Source organism: Triticum aestivum, chromosome 5B (assembly GCF_018294505.1).
Source record: "Triticum aestivum cultivar Chinese Spring chromosome 5B, IWGSC CS RefSeq v2.1, whole genome shotgun sequence".
NCBI lineage: Eukaryota > Viridiplantae > Streptophyta > Magnoliopsida > Poales > Poaceae > Triticum > Triticum aestivum.
The window spans coordinates 667,844,372-667,863,978 of NC_057807.1; positions in this window are offsets into that span (position 1 = coordinate 667,844,372).

Below are 19,607 nucleotides of genomic sequence, written 5' to 3' on the forward strand. Positions count from 1 at the left end.
TAGAGCTGATCAGGATCTGCTAGCCGACAGATGGACGGAAGTCCTGGCGGCCGAAGAGCATGAGCTCGGACGCCCCTCCAAAAGCTACCCCAAACGCAAGTTGCTCCCCCGATTAGAGGAGGAGGCATATAAACCTGCATCACCAGAGAACAATACGGCTGACCGGCCACCTCGTGGCCGCGACAGAGAGGCCTCTAGGCCCTTCACTATAACCGTACCCCGGCACCGCTCGAATAGCACAAGGCCACAGGGGAATGCTCCGGACTTGCGAGATATATTGGAGGATAAGCAAGACAATAAAGATCGATCTATGGATCGCTTGGGCGCGCCATGATACGTGACGACAACCGCCGCACCGGACACAATAAGTCCGGCCGGGCAGAACACAATAGACAAAGATCGTTGGAGCTTCGTCGCGATATAGCCCAATACAGAGGCGCCGCACACCCATTATGCTTCACAGACGAACTAATGGATCATCAAATCCCCGAAGGGTTTAAACCCGTAAATATCGAATCCTATGACAGCACAGCAGACCCCGCGGTTTGGATCAAAGACTATCTCCTTCATATCAACATGGCCCGCGGTGACGATCTTCACGCCATCAAATACCTCCCACTCATGCTTAAAGGACCAGCTCGGCATTGGCTTAACAGCTTGCCAGCAGAATCAATTGGATGTTGGGAGGACCTAGAAGCCGCATTCCATGATAACTTCCAGGGCACATATGTGCGACCACCAGACGCTGACGACCTAAGCCACATAATTCAGCAGCCAGACGAATCGGCCAGACAATTCTGGACACAGTTCTTAACTAAGAAAAATCAAATCGTCGACTGTCCGGATGCAGAGGCCCTCGCAGCCTTCAAACATAACATCCGCGATGAGTGGCTTGCCCGACACCTGGCACAGGAAAAGCCGAAATCCATGGCAGCCCTCACATCACTCACGACCCGCTTTTGCGTGGGAGAGAACAACTGGCTAGCTCGCAGCAACAACCTCAGCAAAAATTCCGACAGTCCGGATAACAAGGATCGCAATGGAAGGTCATGTCGCAACAAGAATAAACGCCGCATTAACGACAACAATAATGAGGATACGGCAGTCAACGCCGGATTCAGAGGCCCGAAACCCGGTCAGCGGAAGAAGCCATTCAAAAGAACTACTATGGGTCCATCCAATTTGGACCGAATACTCGATCGCTCGTGCCAGATACACGGCACCCCCGAAAAGCCAGCCAACCACACCAACAGGGACTGTTGGGTATTCAAGCAGGCAGGCAAGCTAATCGCTGAAAACAATGACAAGGGGCTACATAGCAATGACAAAGAAGAGACCCGACCGCCGAACAACAGAGGACAGAAGGGTTTTCCCCCACAAGTGCGGACGGTGAATATGATATACGCAACCCACATACCCAAGAGGGAGCGAAAGCGTGCACTCAGGGACGTACACACGATGGAGCCAGTCGCCCCGAAGTTCAACCCATGGTCCTCCTGCCCAATCACTTTTGATCGAAGGGACCACCCCACCAGCATCCGCCACGGCGGATTCGCCGCATTGGTTTTAGACCCAATCGTCAATGGATTTCACCTCCCTAGAGTCCTGAAGGACGGCGGCAGCAGCCTGAACCTGCTTTATCAGGACACAGTGCGCAAGATGGGCATAGACCCCTCAAGGATTAAACCCACAAAGACGACCTTCAAAGGCGTCATACCAGGTGTAGAGGCCAATTGTATGGGCTCAGTCACACTGGAAGTGGTCTTCGGATCACCGGATAACTTCCGAAGCGAGGAGTTAATCTTCGACATAGTTCCGTTCCGCAGCGGCTATCATGCTCTGCTCGGACGGACTGCGTTTGCAAAATTCAACGCGGTGCCGCACTACGCATACCTCAAGCTTAAGATGACAGGCCCTCGAGGAGTCATTACGGTCAACAGAAACACCGAGCGCTCCCTCCAAACGAAGGAACATACAGCGGCTCTTGCGGCAGAAGTACAATGCAGCCTCTTAAGGCAATTCTCAAGTCCGTCCGTTAAGCGACCGGACACGGCCAAACGCGCCCGAAGTAACCTACAACAAGACCACCTGGCGCGTTCCGAGCACGCATAGCAATGCGAACCCAACCCCAACCCTCGCAAGATCGCAAGACTGTCCCTTCGCGTCCATCATTACGCTCTGGAGATACCATGGGCATAGGGGAAGGGGCACGACCACGACAGGCCCAGAATGCGGCTCAACCACATCAGGGGCTCCTAAGTGCGTCATTTCTTTTTTTTCTGTTTCCTTTTCTTTTCTTACCCACAGGACTCCGTTTACCAAAAGCCCTGTCCGGCAGTAGACCGGCCGAACTCACGATGCAACAGCCAGGGAAGGAGAAAGGCTGCGACGAGTATCCAGGTGGTCTCCCTTACGAGTATTTAATCTGTTTTATACACCACTCCGCAACCTACCCCAGGAGGGGGACATGTTTAACAGTCCCGTCCCTTGCTTATCGCACTATTTGTATCGTTCTGCATTCATAGCAGTACTTCTTGAATAAAACAATGCAGCACCTTCTTGCTTATAATTGCATTTCTTTTTTATACATATGTTCGTTTACGGCATGTTGCATCCGTACACTTTGGTACGGCTAAAAAACACCAGGGGCTTATGTTCCCTACATCATGGTGTGATAAGTCCGAACACTTTCCCAAGTGCGGCACTCCGAACTTATAGCATTATATGCATTAGCTCCGAATCATGTCTTGGGTCAATAGTTGGGTTTGCCCGGCTCCCATGTTTTGGTACCTTACGTTCCATTGTATCAGCTAACGTAGCCCTGGGAGAACCACTGCGATTGCGCCCAGTTGGGCTGGGTTAACGCCTCAGTGGAGAAAGCTAAAACTGACCGTCATGATGAGGCGAGAGCCGGTCGCTGTTCGAGAGGTTTTTTCGAGTCCCTAAAGACTTATGCCGCTTAGAGTGAGGAACCGGCTTTGTCCGGCCCAGGCGTGGATAGCGCCCCGAATTCGGTCTTCCGAACACTAGGGGCTTTGCCAAAATTTAAAATTATAGAATTCTATGGCAAAGTGAGAGTGTTCAAGCATTATAAGTCCGGTTGCCTAGTTCGTCGTGTTGAGCGCCTCCCTAGATGGACCCAAATATGGGAACAAGAGTGCTCAAATTTATACCGAACACCCCAGCACTCGCAGCATGGGGGCTGAAGCCGACGACTTGCCATCTCTCAGATTTGATAAACAGCTGCACAGAAGGTAATATTTTAAATCAAAAAACGTTGCTTAGCGCATATGAACAAGGTTTTCTGCGCACAGGATAACAAAATGCGAGTTTACTCAAATATTACATCATTGGAGCACTCACCCGCAATAGTGCGGGCACCCTTCAAGACACTCTTATAATACATCTCGGGCGTACGATACTCCTTGCCCGGCGGTGGCGTGTCCGTCACAAGCTTCTCAGCATCCATCTTGCCCCAGTGCACCTTAGCACGGGCAAGGGCCCGATGGGCACCCTCAATACAGGCAGATCGCTTGATGACCTCAACCCATGGACACGCATCCACCAGCCGCCGCACTAGGCCGAAGTAGGTCCCACGCATGGCCTCATTGGGCCACATCCGAACTATGAGGCCCTTCATGGCCTGTTCGGCCACCTTGTGGACCTCGACCAGCTGCTTCAGCTGGTCGCTAAGGGGAACCGAATGTCCGGCCTCAGCATACTGAGACCAGAAGACCTTCTCCATCGCACTCCCCTCCTCGGCCCTGTAGAAAGCGGCAGCATCGGACACGCTGCGGGGCAGATCTGCGAAGGCTCCTCGAGAGCTCCGAATTCGGGTAAGTAACACGTAATCCACATCCACATGCTTGTTTGCATGAAAAATGCCTTACCCGACGCTGTTTTCTTCAACGCCTCAATTTCCTGGAGGGCCTTGTAGGCTTCGGCCTTAGCGGCTTTGGCACTCTCAAGAGCCAATGCAAGCTCGAACTCTCGAGTCTTCGAATCACGCTCCAAACTCTCGTGTTTTTCCACGAGAGCCTGGAGCTCTTGCCGTACCTCCGACACCCGCGCCTCCTGCTTCTCTCGCTCGGCGCGCTCCGCGGCCACGTTGCGTTCGGCCACGGACACTGCCTCCTTCAGGGTCGCCACCTTGTTTGTGGCCCCTGCAATACCCATGTTATCCTAGGCATTCTTTTTGCAACCAAGTCCTTTTCTGTAAGGTACAATTTTAATAAGGTGCTACTCACATTCTTTGTCCTCGAGTTGCTTCTTGGCACGGCCAAGCTCATTCTTGGAACACTCGAGGTTTTTCTTCAAAGCATTAACCTCCGTAGTCAGTGCGGCAGAGGTCAGCAGGGTAGCCTGCAATCCCATATCGACATATTTTTTATGACTCCTGCGTATATCTTTTTAGATCCTGAGTCCGGTTTTTCTTTTCGAACACCGAACCGAGCATCAGGGGCTACTGTCTATGCGGTACTATTTTACATATATTAATATTCTTACCTCAAAGCCCGATAGAAGGACGTTGGAAGAGGAATCCGCGATCTTCGGTAGCGGATGCGGGGGCCTCGGCGCCCTTAAAAAGCACCTTCCAGGCATCTTCGTACCTAGTTTCGAAGAGCCTGCTCAAGGTTCGGCGCTGAGCCGGATCGAACTCCCATAGTTTAAAGGCCCGTTGTTGGCATGGGAGGATCCGGCGGATGAGCATGACCTGGACGACGTTGACGAGCTTGAGCTTCTTATCCACCAGCTTCTGGATACAGGCTTGGAGTCCGGTCAGCTCCTCCGAATCACCCCAAGTCAGGCCACTCTCCTTCCAGGAGGTGAGCTGTGTGGGGATGCCAGATCTGAATTCGGGGGCCACTGCCCATTTAGGGTCACGCGGCTCGGCGATGTAGAACCACCCTGATTGCCACCCCTTGATGGTTTCCACGAAGGAGCCCTCGAGCCAAGTAACATTGGGTATCTTGCCCACCATGGCGCCTCCGCACTCTGCTTGATTCCCCTTCACGACCTTCGGCTTGACATTGAAGACCTTGAGCCACAAGCCGAAGTGGGGCTGGATGCAGAGGAAGGCCTCGCACACGACGATAAACACCGAGATGTTGAGGATGAAATTCGGGGCCAGATGATGGAAATCCAGGCCGTAGTAGAACATGAGCCCCCGAACAAAGGGGTGAAGTGGGAGGCCCAGTCCGCGGAGGAAATGGGGAAGGAATACCACCCTCTCATGGGGCCTGGGGGTGGGGATGAGCTGCCCCTTGTTGGGGAGCCGGTGCGCGATGTCGCTAGACAGGTATCCGGCGCCGCGCAGTCTCTCGATGTGCCCCTCCGTGACGGAGGAGGCCATCCATTTGCCTCCCGCTCTGGACATAGCTGGAGGAGGTCGAGGCGGGATGTGCGGACTTGGGCGCTGGAGCTCGAGTGCGCGGAGATGGATAAGCAAAGGAGGAAGAAGGCATAGGTGAAAAGGTGGATCCTTATCCCCTTATATATGGACGGACGAAACTATGCGTCCCCACCGGCCTGGTAAAACTCGCTTTTCTCCCAAGCGCCGCAATCAATGGCGTGGTTGGGTTACCCACGTCCATATTGATGAGAATCCTGGAATAGGGCGAACACGATCTTTGCTTCGACAAGACGTGCCAAGGAAACCGCTTCGCTAAACGCATTGAGGCGGTATAATAAAAACGATTCAAGTAAAGGCTTGGTTGTGGTGTGACGTCATGCCACGAAATACGTCAGCACATTGAACTTGTGCAAATATTATTCTCTCTATGGTGGAATGTGGAATTTATTTTGCAGAGCCGGACACTATCCTGGTGTTCACAATCTTCTACAAATTATTCGGAGGAGGAACCCGCCTTGCAATGCCGAAGACAATATGCGCGTCGGACTCATCGTCATTGAAGCCTGGTTCAGGGGCTACTGAGGGAGTCCTGGACTAGGGGGTGTCGATAGCCGAACTATCATCATCGGCCGGACTCCAAGACTATCAAGATACAAGATTGAAGACTTCGTCCGGTGTCCGGATGGGACTTTCCTTGGCGTGGAAGGCAAGCTTGGCGATACGGATATGTAGATCTCCTACCATTGTAACCGACTCTGTGTAACCCTAGCCCTCTCCGGTGTCTATATAAATCGGAAGGTTTAAGTCCGTAGGACAACAACGATAACAACAATCATACCATAGGCTAGCTTCTAGTGTTTAGCCTCCTTGATCTCGTGGTAGATCTACTCTTGTAATACCCACATCATCAATATCAATCAAGCAGGATGTAGGGTTTTACCTCCATTAAGAGGGCCCGAACCTGGGTAAAACATCGTGTCCCTTGTCTCCTGTTACCATCTGCCTAGACGCACAGTTCGGGACCCCCTACCCGAGATCCACCGGTTTTGACACCGACAGCATATAATTCAGATATTGTGGCTAACACCAATATGCAACGTCATAACGGTAAACCGCCCCAGCGCGATGGAGGGATGAATCTGGAGCGTCTGTTAAACCAGCCCTGCCCAAAGCATGGGACCAAGGAGGCCCCTGCCACACATCTTTGGAAAGATTGTTATATTATGAAGGAGTTCAAGAACTCTGATCTTTTCTAGTATGATTAGGGTCCATCGGGCGGTTCAGGTCCAGGTTTTCATGGTGGCGGCGGTTCAAACTCTGGATTTCAGAATAATTAGGGCAACCAGAACAACCAAGGTGGTAATAACCAACAGAATAATCAAGGGAATCAGCAGCAGTCGGGTTATCAAAGTCACCCAAAGCAGTTGAATGGTGGGCAGTATCATGTGTTCACTACTAGTCTGTGCAAGCGCGATCAGGAGCTTCACAAGAGGGCAGTTAATGCTGTTGAACCGGCAGCGCCATGTTACTTGCGGTGGTCCAACCAGCCCATTGTGTGGCGCAGAGAGGATCATCCACCCCGGGTTGACAATCCGGGTCATCTAGCTTTATTGGTGGCACCTCAGGTGGGAGGTTATAAATTTACCAAAGTGCTGATGGATGGAGGGAGCAGTATTAACATCCTGTACAATGAGCCCTTCCGTCGCATGGGGTTGACAGACAAGAGTCTTAAACCGTCAACCATTGTTTTTCATGGTGTAGTACCAGGTAAATTAGCATATCCTATTGGCAAGATTGCTTTGGAGGTTGTGTTCGGAGATGAGCATGATTCCAGATCTAAAACATTGACCTTTGAAGTGGTGAAAATCCAGAGCCCATATCACGCACTGTTTGGACGGCCGGCTTACGCAAAATTCATGGCGAGGCCCTGCTATATCTATTTACAGCTCAAAATGCCGGGTCATAAGGGGACTATCACAGTACACGGAAGTCGAAAGATCGCTTTGGATTGTGAGGAAGGTGATGCGGCCTATGCTGAGTCGGTTTGTACTACAGAGGAGCTGAAGTTCTATAAAGACAATGTTGATCCGGCAGACATGACCCCTCGGAAGAAGCCCACCATTGAGCATGACCCGACCCTGAAGTTCAAACCGGCCGACGAGACTAAACTTGTTGATTTTGTTCCTGGCGATTCATCCAAACAGTTTAGCATCAGTACCAATCTAGATCCGAAATAGGAAAGCACACTCATCGAGTTCATTCGTGAGAACCTGGACATTTTTGCATGGAAGCCTTCTGACATGCCAGGTGTACCAAGGGAACTCGTTGAGCACACTCTCAATATTGATCCCAAGTTTAAACCGGTCAAGCAGTTTCTTCGGCGCTTTAACAAGGAGAGACGCAAGGCCATTGGTGAGGAGGTAGCCCGGCTGTTGGCTGCTGCGTTTATCGTCGAAGTATTTCACCCTGAGTGGTTGGCTAATCCGGTGCTCGTTCTTAAGAAAAACGGAACTTGGCGCATGTTTGTGGACTACACAGATTTGAACAAGGATTGTCTGGTGGATCCTTTTGCTCTCCCGCGTATTGATCAGATCATTGATGCGACGGCGGGTTGTGAGCGTCTGAGTTTTTTGGATGCTTATTCAGGTTATCATCAGATCAAAATGGCAGTTAAGGACTAGGAGAAGACAGCCTTCATCACTCCCTTTGGAGCCTTCTGCTATGTTTCTATGCCCTCTGGGCTCAAGAGTGCCCAGGCAACTTATCAGCGCTGTGTGCAAAATTGTCTTCACACTCAGATTGGGCGCAATGTTCATGCCTATGTGGATGACACTGTAGTCAAATCCAGGAAAAAGGAGACATTGATAGAGGATCTCAAGGAGACATTTGACAATCTTTGGGTTTATAAGATGATGCTTAATCCGGACAAGTGTGTTTTCGATGTTCCGACAGGCAAGCTATTGGGCTTTCTGGTGTCCAACAGAGGCATTGAGGCTAATCCAGAAAAGATCAAAGCGATTACGTCCTTGGCTAAACCGAAGTGCATCAATGATGTTCAGCGTCTGGCGGGTCGAATTGCAGCCCTTAGCTGGTTTATCAGCCGCTTGGGAGAAAAGGCGATTCCTTTATATCAGATGTTGAAGAAGACAGACGATTTCGTTTGGAGTGATGCAGCCAATGCGGCGTTTGAGGACTCAAAGTGGCAGTTGGCCGAACCTCCAGTCCTTGCTGCTCCAGTTGATAAGGAGCCCTTGTTATTGTACGTGGCTGATAATGCCCGTTCGGTCAGTGTGGCAATTGTGGTTGAGCGCAAGGAGGCTGGAAAGGAATATCCGGTTCAACGGCCGGTTTACTATATCAGCGAAGTACTAATCGAGTCAAAACAGCGATATCCGCACTGGCAGAAGCTGGTATACGGGGTTTTTATGGCAAGTCGGAAGCTCAAGCAATATTTTCTCGGCCATCCCATCACGGTGGTTAGTTTTACTCCTTTGGGCGATATAATTCAGAACAGGGAAGCAACTGGCCGGGTTGCAAAGTGGGCAATTGAGCTTGGTCCACATGGGTTGAAGTATATGCCTCGAACGGCCATCACGTCTCAGGCGCTTGTTGACTTCATCAAGGACTGGACCGAGTTATAGGCACCAGAGGACAAACCGGATAATACATACTGGGCTATTCACTTTGATGGATCCAGGCAATTGGAAGGCTCGGGGGCTGGAGTTGTCCTTACTTCCCCTTGAGGTGATAAAATTTGTTATGTTCTCCGCTTAATGTTTCCTTGTACTAACAATGCAGCTGAGTATGAGGCCTTACTCCATGGTCTCCGTGTGGCCAAGGAAATGAATTTAAGCCGGGTTCACTGTTTTGGAGATTCTGATCTGCTGGCTCAGCATGTTTCTAGTACTCGGGATTCTAAAGATCCCCTCATGGTGGCTTACCGACGAGAAGTGGATATTGTGGCTGGTCACTTTAAAGGTTATCAGGTTGAGCACATTGACAAGCGCAAAAATGAAGCAGCAGATGCTTTAAGCCGGCTGGGAACTCAGCGTAAACCGGTACCGCCCAATACCTTTTTAGATATCTTGCATAACCCGTCTGTTAAGTTGCCTACAGAGGAGGATATAGATGTTCCCGATCCGGAGTCCCAATTGGTAGCCGCTTTATATATCATTCCGGATTGGCGGTTCCATATTTGGCGTATATGAACTAGGGCAAGCTACCAGATGATGAGGTTTTAGCCAGACAGATAATCCGGCGATCCAAGTCCATGGTTATTCACAATGGCGAGCTACACCGTTGCAGTGTTTCAGGCGTATTCCAATGTTGTGTTTCTCCTGAAGAAGGACACGAAATTCTACGTGAAATCCATGAAGGGGATTGTGGTCACCATGCCGGATCAAAATCCCTGGTGGCCAAAGCTTTTCATCATGGGTTTTATTGGTTAACAGCTCTTGCTGATGTGGAGGACCTGGTAAAGCGGTATGACGCTTGTCAGAAGTTTTCACACCGAGATCATGTGTCGGCTCAAAAACTACGGATGATTCCCATCACTTGGCCGTTTGCTACTTGGGGGCTTGATATGGTGGGACCTTTTTAGCGCTCCAAGGATAAGAAAACCCACCTGTTGGTGGCGGTTGACAAGTTCACTAAATGGGTTGAAGCGAAGCCCGTAAGCAAGTGTGACGCTGCTACGGGGCCTCAATTTCTCAAAAAGATCATCTTCCGCTTTGGCTTTCCACACAGCATCATCACATATAATGGCACAAACCTTTCTAATGGTGAGATGGAGGAATTTTGTCAATGAGAACACATCGGGCTTGATGTAGCGTCCATGGCTCACCCCCAGTCTAATGGTCAAGCGGAGCGAGCTAATCAAGAAATCTTGAAGGGTATCAAGCCCCTGCTTATGGTTCCTTTGAAGCGGACGTCGGGTTATTTGGTGGAAGAGTTACCATCTATATTATGGAGTATAAATACCACACCAAACTGATCTACGGGTTATAAACCTTTCTTCATAGTTTACGGGGCAGAGGCCATCCTCCCAAGTGATATTCGTCATGACTCGCCACGGGTTGCCAATTATGTTGAAGCGGACAATGAGAAAGCACGCCAAGAGGCGCTGGACCTGTTAGATAAGAAGCGAGACATGGCTTTGGCTCGTTCTGCGGTTTATTAGCAAGACATGCGGCGCTATCACAGCCGCCGGGTTAAAACAAGAACCTTTCAAGAAGGCGACTTAGTGCTCCGGCTCATCCAGGATCAGACCGATATGCACAAGTTATCCCCACCTTGGGAAGGGCCCTTTGTGGTCAGCAAAAATCTGCACAATGGATCATACAACCTCATTGACGTTCGAGAAGACTCACGCAGTTCTGAGGAGGAGATCCGGCGGCCGTGGAACATAGCTCTCCTTCGGCCTTACTACACCTGAGCTATATGATCCTTTTATGTACATATTTCAACAATGTATATATTATGATCAATATAATAAACTGGCATCCTTGCTATAAGCAGGGTCTCTGCCGTTTTCTCCAAATATCGCTTTGTTTACATGGGGGCTTCAGCTGACAAAGCGGAGTACTACCTGTTCAACCGGCTATCATGCCACAATACAGCTTGGGAGCTTCACACCCAAGGGGCCAAAAAAAGTCTGGATGCTACGCACAGCTCAAACATAGGCACACATTGAGCACAACTCACAAAGTTATTGGGGGCTCTTTGTGCACTGTAACAAAAACTTTGAAAGGACCCTTGTAATATGCTATCAAGCACGGCTTGGAAGCCTGGGGTATTCACCTAAAACCCCGGGTTAACCTGCCTTCATCAAGTAAGCCACTCCTATCCAGGTAATCCTGGCATGACCCGCCGAACGTTTGACAAGTCAATCTTTTACAGATCCTGAACTTGTCAAAGTTAAAACGACGATTGGTTAGTTGGAGGCCCATCTTAAAAGGCTTTGCAAAATGGTTTAACTCAGCGGCCTGGCAGCCCATGAAAAGCCTCGAATTTGGGCCTGGCAGCCCTTGAAAAGCCTCGACTACACGGTCTTTTGTTAGCTTTTTGCCAAGTTCTTTGCCTTTTGATAAGATTATATTAACCCGATGTTTATTAACCCGGTTTGGCTTTCAACTACAAGCTGTCAGACCATATTCATATTAACCCGGTGTTTGTTAACCCGGCTTGTCTTTCAACTACAAGTTGTCAGACCTTATACATATTAACCCGGTGTTTGTTAACCCGTCTTGGCTTTCAACTATAAGTTGTCAGACCATATTTCTTATCTAACCGGTGTCTCATAACCAAGACTGGCTTTGATTACATATTACCAGCATGATCATATGGTGTTTATCACAACCCGGTATGGTTTAAACGTATACACCAGCACTGCATGGTTGGAGTTATCAATACTTCAGATTTGGGTTTTTACCCTTACTACAAATACAAGTTGGTAAACCAACTAAGTGATTTAGTATCACAGGTATGATTTATTTCATATTTTGATTCAGTTTTGGTAATTAACCATGCTTTGTATTGGGCATTGTGACCCGTCCGGCGGTAATACCGCCCGAACAATTCTTGTTATGCAGACATCAGGATTGCATGAAATTACCAAAGTATATAATCAAGCACGACAAGTATCATGGCGGATCAAACACAGTCATGTATCAGTGCTACAGATAAAAGTATTTTAATATAGCCTATTACAAGGCGCTTTGAGGCCCAAAAAACTGCTTGTTCTTACACAGAACAAAGTCTGGGAAAATAAGCCGATTGTCGGATTAAGATTCATTGCCAGGACGACGTGAAGTTGATGGATCTTCTTGCATCGGTTCACCCTCCTCCTCCCCACCCAGTGGCTAGAAGTCAATGGTGGTCCAGTCAATCCGGGTTAAAGCCTGAAATACAGCTTCTTCACTTATCAGATTGGACGGTTCAACATCAAGGGCGTAAGTGTGCTTACGGATTGGCGGGATAAGGTTCTGGACTTCTATCACAGTCCTGTCAACCCGCTGGTTCCTTTCATCGTAAAAGGACCGATGAACAGTCAAGTTAGCCTCTTCAGCCAGTTGGCCTGATAGTGGACGCATCTCCTTTGTCAGGGCTTTGAGGGCTTCGTTGTCAAATGCTGACCCGTCTGCTTGTTCACCGGAAAGCCCTTGGTGCTATCAACTGGATCCAAGTCAGATATCCTTGCTTTGGCCCGATTCAGTGCCAGTAAAGTGCCAGCCCTGGCAGCAGATCGCTTCACCTCTTCTATCTATGCCGGCGTCATGGATAACCTTGCTAGTGTGTCCTTGATCAATGTTGGTGCCAGTTTGTTGTATGAGACTGCGCAGATAACCCGTTGGGCACCGGTATACAGTTGCTCTATCAACATATATGCTGCCTTTAGTTTCATCCGCATGTCACAGCCCAGATGAGCAATACGGCTACCTATAATGGTTGAAGATTTTCATGTTAAACCGGCAATTTCAAAGATGATCGGTCATGAAATTTACTTGGCGCTTCAATCCAGTTAGTTAATCCGCCACCGGTTTAAGAGCTGATTCGACGTCTTCAACAAAGCAGCCTTTTCAGTTTCCCAACTGGCATGATCACTCTTGAAACCTTCTTTCAATTGTTCCATGGCTGTCAAAGTGGTTTTAAGTTCATCTTTGGCCTTGGAAGTCTCTTCTTTATGAGACTTGATGTTTTCTTGAAGGTCGGCGATTTGAGATTCTTTGATATTTCTATCGGTCTGCAAAAGACAAAAGATGAAGATGTTAAAGTTGCAAGCACATAAGAAGTTATACACTTGGCACTTGGGGGCTAATGCACAATTGATCAGTTAAACGTGTAGGAAATTATTAAGGACAGAAAAGTCCCGGTTTGTCTTCAAGAGACAAATCGGACTTTGGGGGCTATTCAGTTGAAGTGTTCTTCATCTCAAAGTCCCGGTTTATCTTCAAGAGATAACCTGGCCCTTAGGGGCTACAATGGAAGAGATATACTGAACAAAGTAAATTTCAAAGCGTTTTTGAAGATTACCTCATAACGTTCCTTCATCAAGTTCACCAAACAGGCTTCAAAGTTACGGCTGGTGTAAAGGCGATTTAAAAATCCGGAATGAAGCTCCTCGACACTAAGGTTAATGAAGTTGGATAAATCAGTCTTCCCTTTCCCCTTGCCCATAGCAGCGAATTCCTGCTTGGCAGTATGTTTTGACAAGACAACTGGATTACCAGGGCTAGTGTGACCCATACCAGTAATAATAACATCATCATCATCACCTTTTGGTGGACTTGGTGGGTTGGTATCTCTGGATGGGCTTGGCGGATTGACAGCTGGGCTCGGCGGATCAGCAGCCGGACTCGGAGGAGTAGCATGAGGGCTTGATGGATCAATGTGAGTGGCCGGGTCAGCTTCCAACGGATTGGCTTCAGTGTTCTCACCTTGTGGGGCGGAATCATCAGTGGCATCAGTATTTCTACCGGTGCCCTCAGGAGCCCTCTCCGGTTCATCTTCACTAATGGGTGTACTAGTTTTGGCCTCCTTGCTCAGTCGGGCTTTGGCACTGCGATATCAAAACAAAGATTAGCACGGTAAACCAAAATATGAAGGAAAAAGATGAAGGGCAATATACTTACCCAGGGACGGTTTTGAGGGGAGGCAGCTGAGTGGTTGATGAACCGCCAGATGAATTTGAAGACCCCTGATAATTTGGATCATAAGGATTAACTGGGTATTGGAAGTAACCCTTCAAAGGATAATTTTTTTGGGAGAACAAGAAATCTCTAGACGACGCTTCTGGGTTGGTGTATCTGGTAAACCGGAAGAATTGACTTGCTGGCCACTGTGCCGGGTTGTGCGACGCCCTTTAGGTTGCTGTGTCTTCAAAGAAAATTTTGGATCCAAATAAGCAATAGGGTGAGAGTATTTTACTTTCCGAACTGCACGGCGAAATCTTTGAACCGGCACAAGATCTTAATCGGAGGAAAGAGAGATTACCTCTACATGCTCTGCTCGGCTGGCCTCCGCATCATCCTAGGAAAAGTCATTGTCAATAAGGTGTATGAAAAAGGAACCAAGGGAGTCAAGTTCTACCTCTTGATCTGATTCATCAATGTCTTCTGGCGGATCAGAAGATTCGGCGGTTTTCTTCTTGGCTGCTCTCTTTGTGACCTTGCTCTTTGCACGAGGAGCCCTAGCCGGTTTATATTGAGTTTTCCTATTCCAGAAGGAGCTATTGGCCTGTGAAATTAAACAAAGGAATATTAGAACGATGTTAAAGCAGAGGCGGATAAAAAAGCACAAGGTTACAATTTTTACCGCTGGCGGTTTGTTGGAGGCATAAAAAGGGAGCAACCCAGTTTGGCTGCATGCGGCGATCGGTTCGTCAAGCATCTTCTTCACACTTTCAGTGAATTCATCGTTGGTCATTTCTATTTCATTAAACCGTTGAGGGTCCTTGGCATTGCCGGTATACTCATGCATTAATCAGGAGCGGCGACTTAAAAGCAAGATATGCCACGAAACCCAACAGCGAACGAGTTCAACACCAGTCAAACCATTGGCTAGGAGTGCCCGGAGCTTGGCGAGTTGAGGTGCATAAGTTTTTCGTTCTCTGGCAGTTAGTCGTTGAGGTAACGGGTGGCCATTGATAAGCCGGTAAGCACGGTAACCCGGCAAAGGATTTTCTCAAGCAGGGGCAGTGTTCTGGCAGTAAAACCAAGTTTGGTTCCAGTCTTTCAGATGGCTGTGGTGTTTTGCATGAGGGAAATCAACTTCTTTCCTCTTCTGGATTGACACCCCACCAAGTTCTATGTTGGGACCATCAGAGAACTCAGTTCGGCGGTTTTAATGGAAAAAATCCGGGAAGAGCTCAACAGATGGTTCTTCTTGAAGATAAACTTCACAGAATACTTGAAAATTGCATATGTTGGATAGGAAATGCGGTCCAATATCCTGTGGATGGAGTTGAAAGCTAGCAAGGACATCCCGGAAAAACATTGATCTGGGAGGACTGAATCCCCGGTCTAGGTGTTGCATGAATACAATTACTTCGCCATCTTGAGGCTCAGGAGGGCACTCAGGGCCAGGAACTCGCCAGTGAAGGACATTTTTTGAGGCTAAAGTGCCAGTTACAACATATCCATTAATTTGCGTTTCCGTGATCCGGGAAGGAACCCAGTTGGAAGCAGAGAATTTCTTGGTTATCTTGGAAAACAAACTGTAAAAGGAAAAATCAAGGCCGGTTTACGATTGAAGGTTGATGTACATTACTCGGTGTTAAACCGGGAAATTTGGCCAAGACATATATGTGAGCTAAACCAGAAATTATTACTCAGGTCAAGATGGCAGTTTAAGTGAGGGCTAATGGTATATGGCGGGTTGTGAACTACTAAAGGTTAAACCGCCCTTAAGTAGAAAAGGCAGAGTGAAACATACTAAGTGTTACAGAAACAGGTTTCACAATATGGCAGTATAATTTTGGGTCTACCGTGGTTTAATAAAGAACATTTTTCTGAGCCTTACAATGGCGCTAAGAGTAACGGAGAAGGTTCAGATGAAGTTTTGCCGATGAACAGCAAGATGTTGTGGTATAGTAGATTAAAACTATGGATCTACCGCAATCAGACCTAACTAAGATTCAATAGATATGCCAAGAGGAAAGTGGATAAGCATTGATGAACATCGGTGAACAGGGAAGAACCGGAAGCTCTAGTAGAGATCTAGGGTTATGGGAAGAAGGCTTACCAGGGCCACGCAGCAGTGGAGGGGTAGCGCAGGAGCTCTGGTATGAACAGGGTGATGCAGTGGCCTAGTCGGTGCAGATTCGAGGATCAACGACGGCGGCGACGGCGCTCGAGTTCTTCGGGTCGCGAGGAGGAAGACGAGAAGCAAGGGGGCAAAATGGAAAGACCCCCGGCCCTATTTATAAAACCCAGAGGATAAAACGGCAGGCCCAAAAATCGAGGGGCCTGAAGCGGCGAAAGAGGATGCAGCTGTCACCTCGATCTTCGGGAGCAATAAATAAAGGGAATCTTTTTTATCTTTTTATACAGAGATGACGTCATGACAATCTGCTGCTGTGTCCAGAGGATGACGTCACGGCGGTTTAACAAAAGTTTACAAGAGAAGACATCATGGAGATTTACGGGAAATGTAAGAAGATGTTCACGGAATTTTTCTAAGTATTGGAGATTGATATGAACTGGTTCAAATCAACCTGGGGCCTAATGTTGGGGATATAACTATTAAGGGTAAACCGCCCAGGAGGGGCCGGTTCACCCTCAACTACATTGAAGCCTGTAAAGACCCAGAAGATGGCATTTTACGGATGAAGCTTAAAGGCCCAGAGCCCAAAGGAGGATTAGGGCCCATAGTAGTAAACCGATATGATTGTATAACTTGTATTGTAAGTTATGAAAGGGGAGACCGAGCCGGACACTTGTATGAGCCAGCCTCGGGACTCTGTAAACCGGTTGGGCGTCAACCTATCTATATAAAGGGACGACCCGGCGGCGGTTCAAGGGCAAGAAACAACAACTCGAGACCCAGGCAAAGCATATTTGCTCCCTGGTCATCGAAACCCAATCAATCCCATCACAACTAAACGTAGTCTTTTACCTTCATCGAAGGGGACGAACTAGTATAAACTCTCGTGTCCCTTGTCCGGTTTAACCCCTTCAAGCTAACCCGTCGCGATGGCTCCATGACTAAGTCCTTTCATGAGGACATCTGACGTGTTAATTCCACGACATTGTCCGAGACAAGCATGACCACATAGTAGTCTTATAATAAAACACTACCGAGTTCTGGTAGGGAACCATCATCGAGGATATCGGAGTTCTTGTGCACTTATCGGTGAGCTTCTTGTCCTTGAGAAAGTCAATCAGTGGCTTGGTGTGCTAGGGATACGCATGGATTGAAGATTATCAGTCTATCAGACCATAGATACTTCACACGTGCATTACTGACTTGGGATGATTCCCGAGGAGGTAAAACAAGCCTTCTCAAATTCATGGCGGCAACTTGCATCAAGTGCACATGAATAAGAGGGACTCATTTCTTTCGTCCAAACATATGCTTCACGAACGGGTCATGAAGATAATGCTTATAAAAGTTTCCTATACTAGCTGGATGTTCAACATAGATCATGGAGAAGATAACAATGTTACTGATGGGCTCAACAACAATTCATCCAGGTTTCCATATAATTGGAGTTCCACAATTGTGTGAACACGGCGATAGCATTGGTCAGGCCAAAAGATGTAATGGTGTATGATCGAGGAGACAACCACGAGTAAGACAACATTACGACCATTGTTGGTTCTGGTTTGATTTGACGATAACCCACACTCAAATCAAAGCTTCAATAAGACAATAGATCCAACAATTGACCACGAGGATCAATCAATGAAGATATCATCTTTCTTCAACACACACACACACACACAAAGATATCCCTTGGAATGAACTGAGTCGGACAAGCTTTTGTCTTCCAACTCTCCAAGTTGTTGTTTAGCTTAGCCAACTAGCTCAGGGTATCCAACACATAATCTTGGGGAAGGGGTGGTTTACAGGGATAAACCAACTTGATCACGAACTCAACATAGCGGTCAGGTGAAAGTGCAACTATCCCTAAGTGGTTTTGGTAATTCATAACAACATATATCTCATTGAGCTAATGCTATTCCCAGACTATTATTTCGGGAAAGCTCAATGAATGGCATGGCATGGATGATGAACGTGGATCCCTCAAAATACTAAGGACAAAGGATTGGCTCAAGCTCAAAAGCTCAAGACTCTTCATTTCATATTTTAGTGTGCCAAGATCACATTGAGTCTATAGGAAAAGCCAATACTATCAAGGAGGGATGAGGTGTTGCTTAATGAGCCTCTTGCTTCATGTGCTTAGTGATATGCTCCCAAACCCTCAGCTACTTTCTCACATCCACAAATGACCTAAACCCAAAGCCAAAATTGGTCACACCGATTCTTCCTATCCGGCGCCACCATTTTCAAAAGTCATAGCCACTGCCACAAACCCTAGGCAAATCGGTCCTACCGATAGGGATCTCGGTCTCACCGAGATGGGATTGTAATCTCTTTGTTTCCCTTCGTAACGTTTCGGTCAAACCAAAGTGAGCGATCGGTCCCACCGAGATTGCAATGTAAACTCTCTCTTTCCCTTTTGTAACATTTCGGTCTCACCGAAAAGAGCAAATCGGTCCCACCGAGTTTACCTGACCAACTCTCTAGAAAGCTTATTACCAAAATCAGTCTCACCGAGTTTGTGTAATCGGTCTTACCGAGATTACGTTATGCCCTAACCCTAACTGAATCGGTCTCACCGAGTTGCATGTCAGTCCCACCGAAAATCACTAACGGTCACTAAGTTTACTAAATCGGTCCGACCGAGTTTGTTGAATCGGTCCCACCGAGTTTGGTAAATTGTTTGAATGGTTAGATTTTGTGTGGAGGCTATATATACCCCTCCACCTCCCCTTCATTCGTGGAGAGAGCCATCAGACTAAACCTACACTTCCAACTTACCATTTCTGAGAGAGAACCACCTACTCATGTGTTGAGGCCAAGATATTCCATTCCTACCATATGAATCTTGATCTCTAGCCTTCCCCAAGTTGCTTTCCACAAGGAGTTCATCATCAACGCACCATTTGTTACTTCTTGGAGAGTGGTGTCTCCTAGATTGGCTAGGTGACACTTGGGAGCCTCCGACAAGATTGTGGAGTTGAACCAAGGAGTTTGTAAGGGCAAGGAGATCGCCTACTTCGTGAAGATCTACCGCTAGTGAGGCAAGTCCTTCGTGGGCGACGGCCATGGTGGGATAGACAAGGTTGCTTCTTCGTGGACCCTTCGCGGGTGGAGCCCTTCGTGGACTTGCGCAACCGTTACCCTTCCTGGGTTGAAGTCTCCATCAACGTGGATGTACGATAACACCACCTATCGGAACCACGCCAAAAACATCCGTGTCTCCAATTGCATTTGAATCCTCCAAACCCTTCCCTTTACTTTCTTGCAAGTTGCATGCTTTAATTTCCGCTTTCCATATAATCTTTGCATGCTTGCTTGATTTGTGGGATGATTGCTTGACTTGTCGTAAGATAGCTAAAATCTGCCAAACTCTAAAATTGGGAAAAGGTTAAGTTTTTAATTGGTCAAGTAGTCTAATCACCCTCCTCTAGACATACTTCAAGGTCCTACAAGTGGTATCAGAGCACAAGTGGTATCAGAGCTTGGGTCT